Here is a 16412-nt window from a genome sequence, read left to right as displayed (position 1 = left end):
TCTCAGCAATTAGCTTAGTAATAACTTTGTAGACCACATTACATAAGGCAATTGGTCTAAAAAAATCCAATTGATTAGCACCCTCTCTCTTAGGAATAAGAGTCAAGAATGTAGAGTTCAAAGCTCGAAGCATCTACTTGCTAGCATAGGATTCTTTAACCACCTCCAACAAATCATGATTAATGATGTCCCAAAATTCCTAAAAGAATTCAACTGGAAAACCATCAGGACTAGGAGCCTTCCCCTTAGGCATGCCAAAGACCACCACCTCCAGCTCTTCCAAAGAGATAGGATGCATGAGATAATCACTCATTTCCTGAGTGATAAGGGAAGGAATATAGGACAAAATAATATTTTCTTCATTACGCTTCCCAATTTTTTCCATTTTTTACTCCTTTGACCTCCAAATTGCATTACAAACTTCAATCAAATGCATGAAATAGTGAAGAGATAAGATTATTCAAATAAAATACATTGAACTAGATGATTCCATAAAAAATGACAACTCATATCATGCATTGAACTTTGTGCAAATAAAGTGCAAGCTAATCACCAAATGTTCTTTATTTTTTTGCTTTTGACTTGCTCAACAAAATTGAATCTTTATGCCATGATTTTGGCTCCAAAAATTAAAATGCAAAGAAAAGAGCTATAGTTAAAATAGAAAAGCTTTCCAAAAATATAAGAGTTTTAGCAACATCTATTCATTTGTGCCCTAGAGACACATTTTTTTTAAAATAAGCCAATTTTCGTAAATCAAGCAATGGAGCCATGATATTGCATCTAAATCAAAAACAAAAACAAGTAACCCCATTTAGAATTTAGAGACCTTTCAAAAAATGTAAATGTTTCCAAAACATTTGTTGATTTGTAACCAAAAACAAATTTTCATGAAAAATAAAGAAAAAATCATAACTCACATAAATTACATTAGAAAAATTTGAATTTTGGATTGAGTCATCTCTAATCCATCTCCATCCTATAAAAAAAATCAGATCCAAACACCACTTTATCTAGAAGATATGAGCAAATACTTCAAAACCTAGGGTTTTTTCTTTTAAATCAATCTACAAAAGGGTTAGCTTTAAAAACCAAAGTGAGAACCCTGCAAAACCACTTGATTGGATCTAATAAGTGGCTATGAAAAAACATAAATGATAAATGAAACTAAAATTCAAGAAAATTAAACTACTAAACTCAAAAAAGATGTAAGAAAATAGAGCTAGAAACTTGGTTCTATCCCCACAGTGGGTGCTAAAAAATGTGTGGATAAAAAGTGGACACAATTCAATAGACCATTCTACTTGAGAATACCCATGATGAAGAGTATCTCAAGAGGCAACCTATAGGTTCCTATCTAGAAGTGAAACAACTATGAGATTGTGGCTCTCAAATGAACCTAGTTTAAGAAAACCTTGTAAGGTGCACTATAGAATAGAAAGTTCAAAGGAGTAGAGGCAAGAGTTCTAATAAAAGAATCAAGATATGTATGATGGAAATAAAAGTAAACTAAAATGAGATGCAAGATGAAAAACCTAAGCTAACAAGTATGAAGAGTTACAAAGCCACCTAGTTAAGCTATGTGGGCTAAGCTATGCATGAAAGGAAACTAAACTAAATGCAAGTGCAAGATTAGTGATCCAAGTACTCCATAATCTCTAAGAAAACATACACCATAATAATAGCATCAGAGTATAATAGATGGGAGAGTGAGTAGAGAGCCACCATTTAAAGAGAAATGGACAATAGAGATTAAGGGGAAAAATCAAGGGTGGAGAGTGAGTCCTAAGTGATCCATGTGCACAGTAATATCACGTAAGCAAGATCAAAGGATATGTTTAAAAGGTAAAATATGTGTGGAGGAGAAAAAAGATTCCACCCACCTTGGAAAGTGTGCACCTCATGTGAGATAAAAATGCCTTTTCTATTATTTTTAAAATAGGAATAATATTTTTCATGTGCACACTTAGGACACTAGTAAATTTTGACCCAATTCTTGAGGAAATTTGGTCAAAATTTTGACTCATATTGGTCAAAGTTGTGATCAAGTAGTTCATCACAATTTTTGTCATCAAAATTTTGAGCAAATCTCCAATTGGTCAAAAGAATGCAATACAGATGAGCCTAATTGGTCATTATTGGTCAAAATTCCAACCAAATCTTGGTGGAAAACTTTCAAGAATTGGTCAAAATTTACCAATTTTGGTCTATCCCATGACTAGGATTCTATGGTCACAACCAAAGGGTTGGTCAAAATTTTGACCAATTCTTGGTAGAAAACCTCCAAGCATTGGTCAAAATATTGATCAATTTTGGTTCATCCCATGACTAGGATGCCATGGTCATGACCAAAGAGTTGGTCAAAATTTTAACCAATTCTTGGTGGAAAACCTCCAAGCATTGGTTAAAATATCAACCAATTCTAGTCTATCCCACAACCAGGATGTCATGGTCATGAACAAAGAGTTGGTCAAAATATTGACCAATTTTTGGTGGAAAACCTTCCAAAGTTGGTCAAAATTTTGACCAATCTAATTTTTTTTAAAAAAATACAGTAGGTTGTAGTGGATATTGATTACCATCATAATATGTATGACATACATCAGCAAGTGAATCCAAAAGAAGTTATTGTTGGATGGTGATTCTTTATAGGCTAGGAACTTGAACCACAAAGGTAGGGGCTACCACAATAGCCACATCCAATAATGGACCAAAAGCCTGGTTAAACAAAGTAGATCTATTGGCATTGTCAACGACCACAGATGAATCCTTAAGAATAGAGTCTGAATCCATGAACCACTAGGGGTGTCAATTTTGATCTTCTCAGGGAGGCCCTTCAAATAATCAACCACCACAAAGATGTATTAGAGAAAAAAAAAACCCTAGACAACCAAGAAGGTCTTTTCTTTGATTTCCTAAATTTTACAGGACAATGCACAACAATATGTCCAATCCTAGAGCAAACCCTACAATGGAAAGGAATTCCTTAATAGTCTAGATTTTGAATTCCTTCATGCTCCCAGTTATTATTGGTGCTCACCCCCCTCATTATGCTTATCCTTGTGCCTAGGTTCATATTTTGATTGGCTTGCACTATGAGGATGAGTTTCCATCTCATCCTCACTAATTGTGGAAGGACCAAGATGGTAACTCCACCACATCAATCATAGCTAAGATTTGAAGAAACAAAGAACAACCTCATAATAGATGTGTAACCCATAGAGGTGGTAGTGGTAGTAGGAGGGTGTTAATGGTGTTGTTGTCTCTAGTGATGTCTCATACTGGTAGAGGGAGTGGAATTGGATCTCTAGGGTATCATTAATATAAGCATGAAAAATGAGTCCAAGTGCCTACAAAACTTACTCTTGTAGCTTGCACAATCTAATTAGTAAAAGCACTACTCATGAAAGATGGGTCAAGTCTCGGTGCTTCACCTCTATGATCATCACCTAGATCCAACAACTACTAAGTGTTCCATTTATCCTCATGAGAGCTGGGTTCATGTGAGCCACTACTCGTGAAACATGAATCAATGAGTTTGAATCAAAATACTACAAAGTTGAATCCTGATAGTAAGATAACAATAAATAAATAATACTAATGTAATAAATTTATCAATATATAATATGCGTACAAAACTTACTCTTGCAAGCTATTTGCTTTCACAAATTTGATTAGTAAAAGCACTTCTCATCAAATATGGGTCATTTCTAGGTGCTTTAACTCTGTGGGCATCACATAGATCCAATAAGTGCAAGTGTTCCATTCATTCTCATGAGTGATGGTTTTTTGTGAACTGCTACTCATAAAACATTGGGTCAACTGAGCTCAACTCAAAAACCACACAATTGAATCTTGATAGTAATATCACAATAATTTAGTAATTTATAAATAATAGAAATGTAATAACAATATAAGAGAATAAAAAAATATAGATCTATTCTTCACATAATATGATCTAAAACATTTATAAATAAATGCATACAAAAGTAAGTATATAATAGACTAATGAACTATCTTTATAACTTACCTTTGCAGGAGTCGTTAAGGCCTTTCCCATTACAAAACTTTTGGTGTACCCACTCAAGTATCATCAAGAAAATCCAATCTTATCCTAATTAGCTTACCTCTCATATGGTACCAAATACAGAGATGTGGAGGTTATGGAAATAGGTGCATGATGTGAACAAACTTCATGCTAAAAGAGTGAAGTGAAGTGAGGAAATGAAAAAGAGAAAGAGAAAGAGAAAGAGAAAGTGAAAGTGAAAGTGAAAGTGAAGGGCACCTTCATTGCCGAGTGACTGAAGTAAGTTTGTTGGGCTTTGCCTCCCTCTTCTTCTCCTAGTTGGAATAGTTGTTGGGAAAATAGTTCAATGTGTTGAGATGGTGAGTAGAAGTATGTAAAGGGGGTCATCAAATAAATATTTTAGAAACATAGGCATCCTTGTGTCTTACATACCATATTTTATTATTCTCAAGTTTCATTTGAGACAACACCCATGTTGTTCACTATTGTGTCTTTCATTCTCTAACTAGAAAAGATGGGAAGATGAAGTGATCATAGTTTGGATTACAATCACTAAAAGTCAAGTCATCAAATTAATCTTTTAGAAACATAGGCATCCTTGTGTCTTAGGTACTAGATTGTATTATTCTCAAGTTGGATTTGAGACAACACCCATGTTGTTCATTGTTGTGTCTTTCATTCTCTTATGTGAGTACAATTATTCTGGCACCAAACCCAGTTGAAAATGTCAATTGGATAGAGTCTCTAAATACATAATACCTAATGAAATAGGGAATATTTAATAGTAGAAATGAACCTTTGTTACCTAAAGAAATTTGTTCATAATACATAGACCAGACTTTTGGATGGATGGGTGTGCACCATAAAAATTCTTCTAGCATTCAGGCTTCACTACTGTCTGCCAGTAATTCTCATGCGACAAAACCCAAAATATCCATCTAAAGACTTTAATGAATATTCTCTACATAGGCACATTAAAACATTAGCTAAAAAATTTAAATGATACAAATATTTGACCTTGATACATATTGACATTGTAATAAGACAATAAAATTTTGGCTTTGTAAATATTGAACAAACAACCAACTCTATCATCTTGGACCAGACAACTCAACTTCATGCAGATTATCTATAGATTCTACAATCTATTCTAATTTTCTATGAGGAATGAGCTCTACTTCTTGGTTATACACAAATTCCACCTTTTTTCACTCTTCCCATCTCTCTGCTAAGCCATCTCCTTCCAATATGCATACCACTTCAGACATCTTTGTTATATCCATTAGTGACCCTTGTGTGAAAAGTAGTGTGACTTGAATAAGTTATTCTACCTCTGCCTCAACATAATTGTTTTGGAGATCAGGATCAATTAGCATATGAATTCTTCTCTCTTTTAATAGGCCTTTGATATTTACAATAATCAACAAAATGTCAGTGATGGATTTAATACACCAAGGACATAATCACCAAATTTATGTATCTTAGATAACCAATCCATTAATATGTCTAGTTTATAAAAAGCTTGAATCTCCTTCCAACTCACATTATAAATCAGAAATGCAAAAATTCCAACAATTTATTCTCATGAGAGATGGATTCATGTTGAATCACTACTCATGAAACATGGGTCAATGAGTTTGACTCAAAATCACATAGTTAAATCCTGATAGCAATATCATAACAATATTTATATTATAGTAAATAGACTTTCTAAATACTAGTCTATGAAATATCATGGTAGTAGATGGCATAAATAAAGTTAAGTACTTGATGGAAGCAAGTCAAGGAATGGAAAAGAATCAAATAGAGAGAAACTTCCAAGAAGCATAAAAGGTAACCTATTTGAAAGTAAAATTGTTTTTAGAAAGACATGGTTTTACCCAAATTTTGTTAGGTTGCAATTGCAAGTCAATCAATAAGAGGAATAAAAAAGTAACCTATCTGAAAAGTACTATTGTTTCCAAGAGGACAAGGTTTTACTCAATTTTTGAGAGGTTACAATAGTTGCTACTATTATCTATTCATATTTAATATTAAAAATGTATTCTTAAGGAGAACTATTGGATGTGAATTATCATATATAGTTTGATTAGCATAAGCACTATAATTTATCTACATATTACTTCTTGATAAGGTTATATTAGTTAATTAGTTATTTAATAGAATTCAAATGTTGATTGTCCCTATGTTGTAATAACCTTTCCACATTTAATTATGTACTTACAAGAATGCTTCAAGAAGAAAATGCATATATTTTGTTTCAATGTTTCAGATTGCACTTACCAAATGATCATCAAAAAGATGAAAAGTAAACAAAATTATAATATTGATTGTCCTTGTGTTGCTATGTGTATACACTATAATAGCCTCTTTCCACTTTTAATAGATTCATTATAATAATTTTTAAATGATGGGTCTTTTTCAAGACTCAAAGCTTTAATAACTACTTTGGAGATCCAGGCTGTGTTGAGGCTTTTTATAGGGCTTAATATTTTTTGGGCATTTGCAATATTGTAATGTTTTTTTAATTTGGAAGTAAGTGCATTGTTAAGGAATTATTTTTTGCATCAGTAGAGATATCAAAAATTAAGTTGTGTTTTCAAAATGGTATGGCATTTGAATGATCAACACCAAGCATCACAATAAGGGGCTAGTTGGAAGAGACATGTTTAGGCCATGCAAAAGAACTTGTTTTGATAATGTACATAATTACTTTAATACAAAAAAAAACTTAAAGAGAATAAGGATTGCAGAGAGTACACCTTATCAAGAAACATTATATTAAAAAATCCAAATCTCATATTTTTATTCTATAGTACATGGAGCAAATAAATATTCCCCAATGATTGCACACAAAGTGCCACAAGATAGAAAAATGATACTACTTGAATAACAAGATAAAAGTTGAAGAAATCAAACATCAAGACAATGACAATACTATAGAAGCATGCACTATGTTCTACAATTCATAATTTAAGTGTCCATTAATTTTCAACGCAAGGGGCTTGAGAGCTGAGATCTACCGCAATTATCATGACTGGCCACTTAAGACAATTCATCTTAATTAAATTTGTGAAAATTTGAGTTATGCTCAAGCAATTTATGGTACTAAACTTTAAGTCTTGAATAGCAAGTCTAAAAGCACTAACAGATCGATTATCACATATTTGTTTAAATAAACTATCTTCCACATACATGTATTCAAAATTAAAATTAATTTTTAAATGCCATCATGTTTAGTTTGAATAAAGATAAGGGAATAAACAAAACATTAGTTTTGAACATGAAAAAATGATTTCTTTCCTCAATGCTATTGCATTAGACCTACAACATACTAATTATTATATAGATTAATTTTCTCAATGAAATTGTCCAATTTGTAGTCCCTTAATATATTTTATCTATATGATAACAATACTTTTGTATATGGGTGGAAATACAACAAAAAAATTTAAAATATACAAGATGGAATTAGTACAAGAACTTTTAAAGCATGATTGACCAAATAGACATTTTGCACGTACAAGGATATACAACGAGTACTATGTTGGAAATATCCAAGACTACTCTAAATTACTAAGAGGGGAGGGGTGAATTAGTAACTTCTAAAACAATTCCATTTTTTAATCCAACAATCCAATAAGCATTTAATTCACCATATATAATCTAATCTAATTGCATGCATAAGAAACATGAAAGCATTCATAACACTTTGACAAAAAGATTTGGTGACCCAAAAACCTTCCAAATAGAAAGTAAAATTGGGGTAGGGCTGATACCCACAAAATGTAGTACTATAGTATAAACTTAGCCTATTAAAGCTTACATTGACCACTTATGTTGATTTTCCCTACTAGGAGCAATAAGGATTGTTAGGTCCACCTTGTTAAAGGATTTCACAAATATACAATGAATTATGCACTGATAAAGAGATTTGCAAAAGACTATTAGGTTTACCTTGTTAAAGGATTTTACTGGTCCACCTATTAGGATGAAGTAGTAGTTGATCTTTGATCTACAACTTCGTTGCTAAATGAGATTCCTTTGTGTACTAATCACCTTTTTGTGATAGATATGTCTTTGCTACTCCTTAGACTATTGTGGCCTTTTTAATTTGCACTTTACTATTCTTCCTTGATTGTATTTGGTTACATTGCACATACATCAATTATTTGGATGTGATACATTACATTACATATATATCAATCCAATTATACAAATTACAATGTCAGCCATAATACAAGTTAACACAAATATTACAAAGTTGGGCCACATGAAGACACTCAGGTTTTGAAGACTAATTCAGTGAGGTTTTGATACTTGACATCCACTGTCAATGCTCTACATCATCATGCACTTGCTAAACATAGAAGCTCAGTTCATAGTGATCACTTTCAAGTAGTCTTGAACTCGGTCTACACTAGTGACTTGGTAGATATTGTGAAACTTAGAATATAAATTGAATCACTATTTACCATGGCAATACTCGGTAAACACTATCTGTTAAGCTTAGTATAAATTAAATCACCTGGTTAATATTGGACTCACATCACATACACTATGAACTCGATGAACACTGCATAGTTTGGTTTACACTAGTAAGCTCGACATACACTGAAATACTTGGTTTATTATGCTGATCTTCACACTAATTGAATCTTCTTGGTATCCACTAGGATTTGTTTAAGGAACTTAGTAGCAACTGTAGAACTCAGAAACAACTTTGGCAAACATTAATGGTTGTACAATAAGCACAGTAGCAATATACAATCTAAATAAGTGTGTGTCACTAATAAAAAACTTGATTGATATGTCAACAATCTCCCCCTTTGGCATTAGTGACAAAAACACTTATCAGCCAAAATTGAATTAAAAAGGTTTCTTGAATACTTTTTCTCCATTACCTTGTGATACTGGCTCGATAGAGTATACTATTTTTGAGAGTTTCAAAAATTAATTTTGTAAGGTATATATTTGTACATGGTAATGTTCTTTAATACAATATACTATATACAACATATCTTACTGTACATTTCTTACTCCCCCATACCATTATGCCTTTCTCCCCCTTTTTGTAAATAATGCCAAAGATTTACTCTATTTATTTACATAGTAACACTAAAATGAGATAAGAATTCTAAATGTACCTTGAGAATGATTTCCAAGGTTTTATCCCAATTGTGTTGCAGGACCTTACATTTGTGAAGTGTAATTTGGACTTTTGCTAACAATTCTATCATATGGTCTGCAATGGAGAAGTTATTGTCATGGATGAGAGTTTTTGAATGTGCAATATGTTTCTACAATGCATCCATGTTGGGAAGTGTTAGCTAAGGTTTTGGAACCCTAAATATTTTCCCCTCCCCAAATTAAAAAATAAAATAAAATACTTTAAAAGTTAAAATATTATAAATTATTTTGCATAGTATTTAATTATTTATATAATTAAATATTAATGAATCCAAAATAATTAAACATTAAACTTTTAAAGTAACATGTATGTCCCTCATAATTAATTCTATCAAGAATTAATTATTAATGTGATCAGGGAAATAAAATGGTAAGTGTGGGTAGGGTAAATTGGAAAATTCAAAATAATTAATTCTTGAAGATAATTAATTATCATTGTAATGTGAAAACTTGTAAGAAGAGAAATTATTTGGGAATGGGCTAGATTGAAAAATAATAATTAATTCTTGAATAGAATTAATTATTGTAATGTCTTTTAAAAAGAAAAAAAGAAATGTGAAAGGAAGTTATGGTAGTTCGGAAACTACTCAGGTAGGGTTTCTTTAAAAAGGAGAAATCCTATTGGAAAAGGGCTCCTCCCATTTTGAAGGAGTCTGCACTTCTGAAGGAAAGGGAAGAAAATTTAGTTTTTTTCAATCTTGTATCAGAAAGGTTCATCTCTCCATAGAATATTAAGTCAGAACTATTTTTGCCTAACTATTCTATGCTTTAAAAATTTGAATATATTTTTTGAAGTTGTGGAAAAGTATATAAAATTCTATAGTTTTATATGTTATGTTAAACTTTCTAGAGTAGATACTATTGTTTACTCTATTGTGATTCATGTTCTTGTGGATATTAATTGCATGTGAAAGTTTAGCTTTCCTTTGTTGCATATTGGAAACGTGTTTTGGAGTTTAAAGGTTCTAAGGGAGGAAGTTAAAATTGTTCATCTACTTTTATTTTAATATCCAGTCGTGTTGATGAATGGATGCTAGTATTCCTTTATTGCCTTATAGGTTAAAGGCATAACCAGAAAATCATTTATTGCAAATCAAAAGGAGGGAGTTGTACCTTCATTTCAAAATTCAAAGAGCACTTGACAAGATAATTACAAGTGACTCTATTGTTAGTTTAAGAGTTTGTCTCTCTTTTTGGGTATTCAAGAGTCATTTGTGAAGGTGTTTTTGAGAGGACACACCTATTTACTAACAGTTTTGGGCAACTCTGCTGGGGAAAGAAAGCAAGTTCCTGTGCTTTTCTTTTCCTAAAAATCTAAAGGTTACCTCCCCGAGGATGGAGGTTGGCAGCTCTATTGAAGATGAATACCAGAAGTTATTTCAAAGATATCCAAAAATCTTGAAGGATTGGATTCCTGCAAGAAATCAAGATGATGTCCATGTGTTTATTTTTATTCCTCCTTTCAAAGAAAATTCAATCCAAGAAATTACAAAGGACATGGTAAAGCGAGTAGCATTTTAAAAATATTTTTATGGTGCTATCCTCATCCAAAGAAGATTTCTTGTGAAAGAGCTAGAAAAAGTACAAGAGATGTGTGAAGAAAAAGAAATTGGTGAAGCGATGCATGAACAAGAAAAAGCTCTTGAAGAGGACTCAGGGGAGAATCAAGAGGAAGAAAAAGATTCACATATTTTTCAACCTCCTACAAACCTTTTACACTATCTTCCTTCGGAGGAATCAATGCAGCAATTTTCAGTGGAAACATCTCATGAGCAATCAAAAGTTCAAGAAATTCAAGGTATGAAAACCTTTATTGGCATTTCATCTACCTTTGTGAAAGTTGTTGATTTGAAAAATGAAGGAGACTGTAATTCTTTATTTATTTTTCCTCCCATGCATATATCTTTTGTAGATGAGATGAGCCTTAATTTGGTCATATTTCTTTCCCTTCAATGAAATATGAATTCATCTTTCCAAGAATTGATTCAGAAAGGCTCATACTTTTTCCAACCTCTAAATGGTCACATTTAGTTTTTAGGGTTTTCCCCTCCCCATTGTAAATAACTTCCCTCTTTTTGCAAATTTTGGCTTGAGTTTGTTTCTTGTTTTGGTGTTTCCCTTCATTAAAGTTGCACCAGCTTTGAGCCTTTCCCCTTTTCTTTGAGTCAATCCGTACTCAGAATTTTCTAGAAAGTAAAGGCCCTCCCATGGATTGGTCATATCCCCGTGCTCATCCAGTTTCACTCTCCAAGTTGAAAGATTCAAATTCCTTATTTAAAATCCATTTAAAGTTTTCTAGGAGCCTTATGTAAAAATATAATGACAACTTGAGAAGCATTCGATGACATGTGGAGCCATAGTTGAGAGTGTTATGGAAATAATATTGATACATGCAAGCTCTGGAATTTTCTACATTTTTTGTTGTCAATAATTTAGGGTTTCTAGAAATATTTTGATGGGGGATATGTATAGTGGAACTATGCTCTTCTTTGGTCATTGGTAAAATACATGGACCCATTACTCATAATAATATTTATGAGTTTTCTTCATACTTTCCCACTAGTGAAAGAATTATTTGCCCTAATGTTTTCATAAAGTCTATTAGGGTAGAGAAGAAAGACATGTGGAAATTATGATGATAATTTCCCATTTGATGGATGATGGAAGATTTATTATGCTGGTGGAATCATTATTTATATTGTAAAAGCACCTGACTTTCTAGATCTGGGTAAAAAATTGTTCAAATATACAGGGCGAAGCATAAGGTCCATGCTGCACCTTTAGAGCCTACGATGGAGATATAGGAAATGGTTGTGTGCCAAAAATTCTTCTTATTCAGGCAAAAACTAATGGAAAATTGACGTTTGGTTCATGAATATCTGCAACATTTCAGGACATGTTGCTAGGCAATGTCCAAAGGAGGGGGCATGCTTGATCATAGAAGTCCTCCAAGAAGTCCACCCAGATTCAATGACATCATATGCAGGTCATGTAACTAGCCAGAACGGTGGTCGTGGGAACTTGGCTTATGAATGCCCCTTTGGTTAGATGGTGTCGCGTGACATGTATAGGTGTTGATGCTGAATTTCTCTTTTCTTTTTTTTTTTCATTCAGAATGTTCATGTTTTGGAATATATAAATAAGAGCATGTGGTAAACCTCCAAAATGGAATTCATTGAATTGGTGAATGGTACAACTATGCAACCAATTGCTCACAAGGGTATCTTAATGGAGAAGTTCTTTTTAAATATGAGATTGAATATGGAGTGCAATCTTTCTCCTTCAGCAAGAATAAAAAGAGAGTGATGAATAAGAAATTGTTCCTTGTTTTGGAATCTGGGGCTTTGGCTCATATTCAAAGTTTATATGACCATAACCCAAATGTTCTGGTTGATCTTACTTTCAAAGGAAATACTCCCCTCCATGAAGTGGCTACATGTGGCAATTTAGAAGTGGTCAAAATTTTCCTTCAACATAGAGAGAATTCTACGTATGAGTACAACAAGTTTGAAGAGACTGCCATGATAATAGCTTTCAACTATGGCCACTTGGAAATTGTGAAGCTTTTGTCGCGAAGGTAGAATATACAATGAAAAATTTGAAACAAGGCGATTTGTGAGAGTAGCAACTTACAAGGGCTATGAAGAGGTAACAAAGGCCATACTTAATAATCCTACTCAAACTAGATGGTTACATTGGCTATGGCTTGTCTTTCAGCTTTTACTTGAAATAGATACATATGTAGATCTAGAGAATTTCTTTTTATTGGGAATCGCCTTGATTGTGAAATTTTTTTTTTTTAATTCTTCGATTCCATTTTGGGAACTCATCTTGCATGTAGCCGCCCATGGATGAAATGTTGAGATTGTATCAGTAATGCTCAACTCTTGTGAATGGAATAAGGAATTGATGGGAAGAAAGATAAGCAAGGAAGGTGTACAATACACATGGTAGCCATGAAAGGGTACTATGACATAATTGGTGAGTTTATGTTCAGATGGCTAGATTGTGTCAAAATACGTAGTTCAGATGAAAAGTCTACTCTGCACTTTGCTATGGAATATAATCAATTTGAGGTGGTGCATAGTCTTCTATTCAAAAAATCACTTCAAAAAGTTGTAGAGTTGGTGAGTAATGACCATGACTACTTTCACAACACAACATTACATTCGGTAGTGAGAAACAGAGTGGATCCCCAGGAAAAGGAAGAGATCCCATGATATTAAACTCACCAAATTCTAATATCACCATCTAGTATCTTATGGAATACCTAAAGTTCTCATTCCATGTTAGCTCTATGAGTTGAGCTAGTGGAGTACCTCGTCTCAATTCTAGGTGTAGATGTGAATGCCATGAATGAAGAAGGCATGATTGCACTTGACATAGCATCTATAGTAGCTTAAGATAACCCTAATTGTGCCATCATGGCGTAGAAACTAGATGGAATAGGAGGTCTTCGGTTGAGTTTATGAAAAAATATGATGCTAATTCTAGTCCAAGCAATGCTTCAAAACAAGTCATGGAGACTCTAGATGTTAATGGGGAAATGAGATTGTATAGTTATGGAAGTAAGGGAATTGGAATTGTGGGCTACCTCTAGAAGCTTTTAGCTTCTTAGTTGCGAGAAGGTCACGTGGATCCATAAGCAGAAGACTTGCCAAAATCACCATGATAAAAGATATAATTCATAAAAGAAGATTTTGACAATGGAGAGTATAAGAAAAGTGTGACAGGGCAGGCCGATTCCTAAAGATTTGGTCAAACCTTCCCTCATATTTGCAAAAAATGAATAACTTTTGTGCATTTAAAGACATCTCAATCTTAGCAGCATAGCACATTTTTGGGCATGTTCCAATGATGCCTTTGGAGATGGTCATCGAGTTCTCTTTATATGACTTTGAAATTGCAAAATCTCCACATGTAATGAGCCTAAAGAATGCAGAGCCAGTTCCTTCCTTTGTAGACTTCTAAGATGATAATTACTTTATGGCAGACCCTCAAGGATATGAACACATTCTGCATAGATTGGCCCAAGAATTTCTTCAACCCACCAATAGAAAGATTGTTGAAAAACACCTTGAATTGAACAAGGTGTTGAGTAAAATTGAGTATAGTGACAATGGTGTGAAATTCTTGATGGAGGATGGTTCAATTTATACTGCAAAGAATGCTATTATCTCTGATAGCGTGGGAGTGTTGCAGACTAAGCCTACCAAATTTAAGCTCAATCTACCCATGTGGAAGCTACTAGAAATATACAAATGGGATATAATGAACTATTGCAAGATATTCATGAAATTCTTGTACAAATTTTGGCCAATAGGAGAACTGAGAACTAAGTTTTTCATGTATGCCCAGGCTACTATGATTTCTGGTAGCATTTGGAAAGGGAGTATCCTAGAGGGAACCTTCTGATGGTGATAGTGCAAGATGAGGAAGCATGGAGAATAGCATAGTAGCCCAAATGAGAGACCAAAGCTGAAATAATACAAGTTTTAAAAAAGGTGTTTGGCAATGGCATTCTAGAGATGTCTCCTATTTTGATTTCCAAATGAGGTCAAAATTTTTTCTTCATGGGAACATATTCAAACTAGCTAATTAAAGTCACCATTATATCAAAAGGTATTGTAGGATGAAAGGAGCATGGACGTAGCTAATAGGAAGGTGCATAGATTTTTTTGATGACCAGGTTTTGTTCCATACATTTTCATATGGTGGATTATCAGAATTACCAAAAGGTGACCATCTATCATGTTCCACGGGTACATCAATTGCTGGAGAAATTAGTATGTTTGGATATAAGCCATCTATTCTCATGGACATGCTTGTTGAGAAGAAGAGGACTTCAGTCCCTCATCATATTCACTGGTATCTCAATAAAGCGTATTATTCCAAAGTGGGTGGTTTCAAACCCTTGAAAATGAATAGGATGGAGCTTTTATTTTTGTTTGCATTATGGTTTCACCTTTATTTCACAAACACTATCCAAGAAAAGCCTCAAATGCCTCAGCAGCTCTTCATTGGCTTTTGGATCAAGTAGCCTTGAGTATATAAAAGTAAGAGAAAAAAAGTGTGCAAGATTTCATGGAGAAGCTCTATGATAAAAAGAGTCATCATTCAGAAGAGATTGAAATACTTCCAAGTACCCTTTAGAATTCTTAGGAAGGGATTGATAGGAAGAGAATTGTGTTTTTCAAGCATGAGAGTATAGTGATAAATGACTCTACAACCCAAGGAATCAAGCACTGGATAACATCAACAGAGATTCTGGAGTTCTCTGCATCCCAACACAGAATGCAGCCCCCAGAAAGAGCCAATGTTAGCTAAGGTTTTGGAACCCTAAATATTTCCCCCTCTCCAAATTAAAAAAAATAAAAATACTTTAAAAGTTAAAATATTATAAATTATTTTGCATAATATTTAATTATTTATATAATTAAATATTAATGAATCCAAAATAATTAAACATTAAACTTTTAAAGTAACATGTATGTCCCTCATAATTAATTCTATCAAGAATTAATTATTAATGTGATCAGGGAAATAAAATGGTAAGTGTGGGTAGGGTAAATTAAAAAGTTCAAAATAATTAATTATTGAAGAGAATTAATTATCATTGTCATGTGAAAACTTGTATGAAGAGAAATTATTTGGGAATGGGCTAGATTGAAAAATAATAATTAATTCTTGAATAGAATTAATTATTGTAATGTGTTTTAAAAAGAAAAAAAGATATGTGAAAGAAAGTTATGGTAGTTTGAAAACTACTCAGTTAGGGTTTCTTTAAAAAGGAGAAATCCTATTGGAAAAGGTTTCCTCCCATTTTGAAGGAGTCTACGCTTCTGAAGGAAAGGGAAGACAATTTAGTTTTTTTCAATCTTGTATCAGAAAGGTTCATCTCTCCATAGAATATTAAGTCAGAACTATTTTTGTCTAAGTATTCTATGCTTTAAAACTTTGAATTTTTTTTTTGAAGTTGTGGCAAAGTATATAAAATTCTATAGTTTTATATGTTATGTTAAACTTTCTAGAGTAGATACTATTGTTTACTCTACTGTGATTCATGTTCTTGTGGATATTAATTGCATGTGAAAGTTTAGCTTTCCTTTGTTGCATATTGGAAACATATTTTGGAGTTTAAAGGTTCTAAGGGACGAAGTTAAAATTGTTCATCTACTTTTACTTTAATATACAG

General features: G+C 32.9%; 1 pseudogene; it reads left to right on the top strand.

The window, feature by feature from the left end:
• Positions 1-10837: 10837 nt before the first annotated feature.
• On the top strand, positions 10838-14811 carry LOC149580747 (polyamine oxidase 7-like; annotated as a pseudogene).
• The last annotated feature ends 1601 nt before the right edge of the window (positions 14812-16412 follow it).

This window comes from Cupressus sempervirens, chromosome 1 (genome assembly GCF_028749045.1).
Source record: "Cupressus sempervirens isolate cs-2001-9-10 chromosome 1, ASM2874904v1, whole genome shotgun sequence".
Lineage (NCBI taxonomy): Eukaryota > Viridiplantae > Streptophyta > Pinopsida > Cupressales > Cupressaceae > Cupressus > Cupressus sempervirens.
Note: the sequence above shows the minus strand (reverse complement) of the source record. Positions and strands in the feature narration are given on the sequence as shown.